The sequence below is a fragment of the Drosophila navojoa genome, chromosome 4 (genome assembly GCF_054131105.1).
Source record: "Drosophila navojoa isolate 15081-1374.11 chromosome 4, UAZ_NAV_1.0, whole genome shotgun sequence".
Lineage (NCBI taxonomy): Eukaryota > Metazoa > Arthropoda > Insecta > Diptera > Drosophilidae > Drosophila > Drosophila navojoa.
In genome coordinates, this window is record NC_142892.1 from 24,299,997 (window position 1) to 24,306,769 (window position 6,773).

Sequence of the window (6,773 nt, forward strand, 5' to 3'; positions counted from 1 at the left end):
CAAATTATTTATCTCTTGCGGCACTCGCCCCATATCGGCGCAACGCTTGACTCATGATAGTTATCTGAGAGGGCGTGGCTAAATCGCTAAAGGGGATTGGTATCAGAAATGGGGATAAATTTCCGTTAGATTACTAAATAAAGCAGTGTTGTGAACTTTACTCTTTAAAGAGATTAAAAGGCCTGGACAGATAAGCTGCACGAAATTCGTAACAAATCAGTAATAATTGATCTGATATATGTATTTATATAGATATAAAAAAACATGTGACACATCTGATCTTATCAATCGATTCATTATTCTAGTCTAGCCAAGTTTATATAACAGCGTTGGTGGAATCAATGTCAACCTGCTCGTACGCAGCGATAAGAATGGTTTCTTATTGTTAGGCGACCTCACACATTTTTATAGATCAATTTATAAGGCAGTGATAAGGAAATCCACTCGAAATGTGCGTGGCTTTAAGTATTCGTAGTATCTACTAAAAGTAGGTTGCTTATGCAAGTGCCGAACTATGTACCCAGGCAATCCTTTGTGTGTGTCAATAGATCTTAACACCTAATACTTTATGATTTATCAGCATAATCATATCATTTTTATTCATTTTGCACTGTCAGAGGAAATATGTTTCAACCGCCCCATAGCCCCATATCCGAGATGTCAAAGTGCCTATCTCCATCATTTGTCTGTCTGCTGCTGCTGCTGTTGGCTGTCGCTCTCCCTGTGACTCGGACTAACTCAGGCAGCCAGTCAACATAATGAAAATGCAATTAATTTTTTCCAGCAATTTCTTTTTGCTCCCCCAAGTTACGGCCGACAGCGGCTTCAGCTCTGACTCTAACTTTGACTGTGATCCCGATGCTGTTGCAATATTATGACTCCTGCTGTTTGCTCTGACGGCCGACCGGGCAGCCACCGGGGCCACAGCGAAAAAAAGCTGATGTTTATTGTGAAGCATTTTCTTTGACGGCAGCACAACGATTGCAGCGCCAGCCTGCTGCCAGCCCCACTGTTACATCTCGCCTGGCATGCTCCATGAGCCTTTCGCATTAAATGAGGAAACCAATTATTCGCGCTTATAAAGATTTACCGCCGCACACAGGCACATCCGCAGTTAGCTGATACAGACACAGCACCAGATAGATATAAAATACAGATACAGATGCAGATGCACATACTGATGTAGTTACAGATATTCCAGCCATCGTTTATATGCCCAGTTAGGCATTGCCATTGTTTGCTTTGACTATGCTTTAATGGGGTCTCGAATTGATTAAAGTCGGCAGCTGCTAGGGGCTTTTCTAGGAGCTAAGGGAAATGGTTCTCGCCATCTCGTAGCACCGTTGAAGCACTTATCTCTAATGCAGCCACAATTTCCGGTTGCCGAAAAGCGCTTTCAGTATAATTTTGCACATTTTTAACGTCCTTTTGTTGGCCAATCGCCGGCTAGCCAATTCCTTTATTTTTTCCATTTTGCATTAACGATCATCACAAAGCCTATTTGATGGCTCACACTCGGCGTCTGCTCTGGGCATAACTTGTCATTTGTTCTGGACACCCTGCGGCTGCTGCTGCTGCTGCTGTGGCAAAATCGTGGCGAGAATTTGCGCAAAATTACCTTTCATTTTGTCATCAAAAACCACTTGAATGGGCGACAACGTCGACAACTTCAATTGGGGCGACTGGGCGACGGCAACAGCTGTCTGTCCGACTGTCTGGCTGTCTGTCCGGGACTTGCCCACAGCCGCAGCAATTACAGACGGTAATGTCCAGCCCCTTTCACACTAACCCAGGAGAGGACTGTCTTCAGTTGTGCCTTAAAGCTTTTTAAGCCTCGGCATCCGGCTTGCTTTTTGGCTTTTGCTTTTCGCCTTTGCATTGAATTTCTTGAAACCGAAAGCGCATAGCCACCTGCGACTGCCCGTGCACCCGAAAGGAGCGTTAAATTAAAACGTAAATACCACTTAGCCAACTATAAAGCAAGTGGCCACCGCCAACGACTGCAGCTAGCTGTAATCAGTGGGTAATTAAACAGACTTCGGGGTGCTAGAGCGTTCAGGTGATTCACAATTTAATCGGACTGGGCTGGGAGAGAGAGAGATAGAGAGAGAGAGAAAGAATAAGAGCAAGGGAGAGGTGTATCGTCATTTTAAAGAATTTCCTCTCACATAAACCAATTAAATCAGTGTAGCTGCAAACTCGAGCTGACAGCTGCGCGCAGCCACCATATGACACTTGGACTATTCTTTATAATGCTTATCTATATCGCTTCGACTTCACTTCATGCTCTCACGCTTGCCTGGCCTGCAAAGGGCCAAGTTTTTGGCACAGACAAAATTGTGTACGCCAAACTATAAATAAGTTTCTAAGCGTTCGTCTTGACAGTTTCATCCATGGAAAACGTGCGGGAGAAGCATCGTTATCCGACATCCTTTTCACACATATCGGGGGATATGACAAGCGTAGCTTAAAAAGAGTTCAATTGAACTAGTTCAGAGATCATAATACACATTCAGCTAAATTATTTACTTTTAAGTATATTTTCTATTCACTTAAGGCAGGAGAAGTATCGTTATCCGACATCCCCTTTACAATCAGAGAAAAAAGTTCAATTTTAATTTCATTTATTACTAATTAAGAATATTTTCGATTTATTTATGCAGGATCAACAGTCAACATTGTTTTATTAAACTATTCAAGAAATTTAGAGGGTATCTAATATTCATGCAGACTCTATGTATTGCTTTATTTTTTATTCATTTTAAGGGAACGTATTGCAGTTTGCCATTTTTTCTGTTGGGTTTCGTTTCATGTGTCTTTGGGAAAATTGCAACTGCTGCACATTGTGCAAAAAATTCTAAACTGCAATAAATTCATCAAATGTGCAATGGAACATGCTGTAATGTCACACCCACCGCAGCATATCAGCCCAGTAGAGCCACCAACCCACCGTACCACTCCCAGGCACGTAGCGAAATACGATGCGACGGGGCATGGAGCAGCCACCCATCTGCATACTCCATTAAATGTCTGAGCTGCCCTGAATTGGACGATATTTCGTAGGCAAATGTGCAATAAATTGTAAATGTTTGTGTATCGCTGGCGAGTGGGGCCCTGCACGAGAAGGAGCTGCAAAGGGTCAAACGAAGCTGCTGTTGCACTGCACTTTGCTGCGATAGGACTCCACCACTCTCCAATGAGCAGAGGGCTGGGTCACAGTAAAACTTGTCCGCTGCACGCCTGTCAAGTTTTACAAGTGTTCAGCAGATTGTTTTTCTGTGCGAAATGACGCGCTTGCTATAGAGCTGCGATAACGCGAGTGGAAATATGCAATTTACTGCCACTTAAAACAGCGATTAGTGTGTTTATTTACATAAACTTTATAAACTACAACGAATAGAATATCAAATATCGTCGTATTTGTGGTTCAATTTGTTTCAAGTAATAAAAAAAATAATAAAATTATAAACACGTTTCTCATAAATTCTACACATTCTCTTTATGTAATTAATTATAAAATTATAAAAATTAAGTATTCCCACACAAAAACTTTTTGATAAGGAAGGTAATCCAAATAAAGTAGGCTATAAATCAGAGGACTACATGGTAAGCGAATAATCGTTAAATATAAGAAAACATATGTATATAAACAAGTAAGAAAGCTCTAGTCGAGACTGCTCGACTAGGAGATACCCTGAACCCTCCAAGTGTAGTGTACGGGTTTGACTAAGTTGTGACTCTCTCGACGAGAGCGCTGTATGTCGCCTGCGGATGTTAGGTACAGGCTTGCTCTATGGCGTGCAGAAGGCTTCGAGGTGCGCACTCTTGCTATGCTCGTCACATAAACATGCATACGCTCACGCATAAGCCCGCGCATTGCGAGCTGCGCAGTAAGCAGCGACTGTGCTTGGGCTGCGCTGCAGTGTGGAAAATATGAGAACTTATTTGCTGAATAATTTCTTTTGTAGACATACAATCTTAATAAAACTTTTAGAGCGCAATTATATGATAATTGAAATGTTTTTACGAATTAATATCTAAGACCTTTTGTAATATAAAATTTAAAATAATAAATTAATAATAATTATTCATGAACGTGAAACGAATATATTGGTTTTGTGCGATTTCCGTCTTGCTAGCCGCCCTTCTGTCCGTATTTCCGTATGAACGCGATTGAAGCTAGAGACTTGAGATTTGGAACATATACACGTGTATATCTCAGATTTATGAAGTGCTAAAATATTCCCGCCCACCATGGCGTGGCAAATCGGAAAATGCATTTTTCGACATGCCAGAAATTTGGAATGTAGATCCAACCACCCAAGATTACGTGCTATGGCGGATATATCTACGGGTGGGGGCGTGGGGGCGTGGCAAATCAGATAAAACTGTATCTCCTAGAGTTTTCAAGCTAGAATGTTAAAATTTTGCACGTGAGCTAATGTTATGATTCTATGAAATGTAATTATATGTCTACGTCCACCAGGGGCGTGGCAAATCGGACTAATAAGCTTCGACGGATATATGTCCGCCAACAAGGGACGTTTCAAACCACAAAAGTTTATATTTTCTAAGCTATAAGAGCTAGAAGCTTCAAACTTGGATACTTAAGCTACTAGAAACCTCTTATATAGATTCCCCAAAAATATATTATTACTCCTCTTTAGGGGCATTGCATATCAAAAAACGCCCTGCCATTTTCAAATTTTTGGAGTGTAAGTATCAAAATTTTGCAGTTAACTTACCCTTAGTTCGTTCTAAGAAATGGCAAGAGCTGGCAAGCTCGTTCTAAGAACTGAAGTGTCTACGCCCTGTAGGGGCGTGGCAAATCGAGAAAATCATTTTCTTCAGTATTAGAGCTAAACTTGGCTACTAAATTGCTTATGGGGTGTGAATGAGTATTCAGCAGTCAGTAACGCCCGACTGCAGCGTTCTTACCTTTTATACTCATTCACGAAGTGAATTAGTATATTGGTTTTGTGCAATGTCCGTCTTGCTGTCCGTCCGTCTGTCCGTCCGTCCGTCCGTCCGTCTGTCCGTCTGTCCGTCTGTCCGTCTGTCCGTATGAACGCAGTTCATTTCGCCGCTATTGAAGCTAGAGACTTGAAATTTGGAACACATACTCGTGTATAACTCCGATTTATAAAGTGTTAAAATTTTCCCGATCCGCCCACTAGGGGCGTGGCAAATCGGAAAATGCATTTTCCGATATACCAGAAATCATGTTAGTTGAAGAGCTAGAAAGTTGAAATTTGGTATGTAGATCCGCGTTGACCCCCCAAGTCCAAAAAGCTATGGTGGATATATCTACGCCCATTGGGGGCGTGGCAAATCAGATAAAACTGTATCTCCTAAAGTTCTAAGGCTAGAACGTTGAAATTTCGCACGTGAGCTAATGCTATAATTCTATAATGACTGATGAAAAAATTTTATGTCTACGCCTACTGGGGGCGTGGTAAATCGGACCTGAAGATATAGTAATTTTTCAAATTTGGCTATATTTTAGGCACTATTGATGCTAGAGACTTGAAATTTGGTATATATACGCGAGTTGACCTCCCAAGTCCAACAAGCTATGGTGGATATATGTCCGCCCAAAGGGGGCGTGGCAAACCGCAAAACTTTATATCTCCTACAGTTTAAGAGCTAGAAGCTTCAAATTTGGATAGTTGAGTTACTGGTAACGTCCTCTATCGATGCCCCAAAAATAATTGTCACGCCTTTTTGGGGGCGTGGCATATCGAAAAATACCCTGTAATTTTCACATTTTTTGAGCGTAAGCATTCAAATTTCGCATTTACGTTACCGTTAGCTCTTTCTAAGAACTGGCCAAAAATGAGGTGTCTACGGCCACTAGGGGCGTGGCAATCGGCATTTATAGTATCAAATTGAGACATTTATATGCTTGAGCTATCTATGTATGTACATGAATATACAAATAGGCTTAATAGGCATTGATAACACGGAAGGAAACATTTTTATAAAATCTAAAAATAAAATTTAAATATTTAAAAAATATAAAAGAAGCTAAAATAACAAAATTTGCAATTTACAAAAAAAAGTTCTCCGCGGGATTTGAACTCGCACCCAAGCCATGTTTGTCAAAAATAACAAAAACAAATTTAGCCGGCGCCTTTGCCAACAACGCTACCACCTACTGTCAACAATAGTAATTAAAATGAAGTGCAAAAATAAGATTCTTGTTATGAGAGTAGCGGATGGTAAATTCAAGAACAAAGCAAAAACAAATCAGTCTCATGTCAACGCTAGAGTATGCATTTATGTGTACATACATACATACACACATACAAATGAGCGCGTGCATAAGAAAGGCTGGAATGCTTGATGCTACATATGCGTGCAGTCTTATGTATGTACATACATATACATGCATATATGCGTACATACATATTTGAGGGCTTTTTAAGAAGAATAAAATATCTATTTTATAAAAAACGAAATATTTATGAAAAAAAAAAACTGAAACTTGATGGGGACTTGAACCTCCGCCGCTGTAACATAACTTGCGACGCCTTTAGCGCCCACGCTATCGCTTTGCTTTACAAACTGGTAGCTAAAATACAATAAGCTAATAACAGAGCGTCATCTGACAAAACTACAATAACAGCTAGAAAATCCAGAAATCAATCGCAATTCTTAGAATGCTAAAAAGCGCGCTTTTGTAATGTAAACAAACGCTAAAGAATCTGCAATAGGTGTGACCAAAAGCTATTAACGAAAATTACCACACATTTTCACTCAAAAAGTGCACG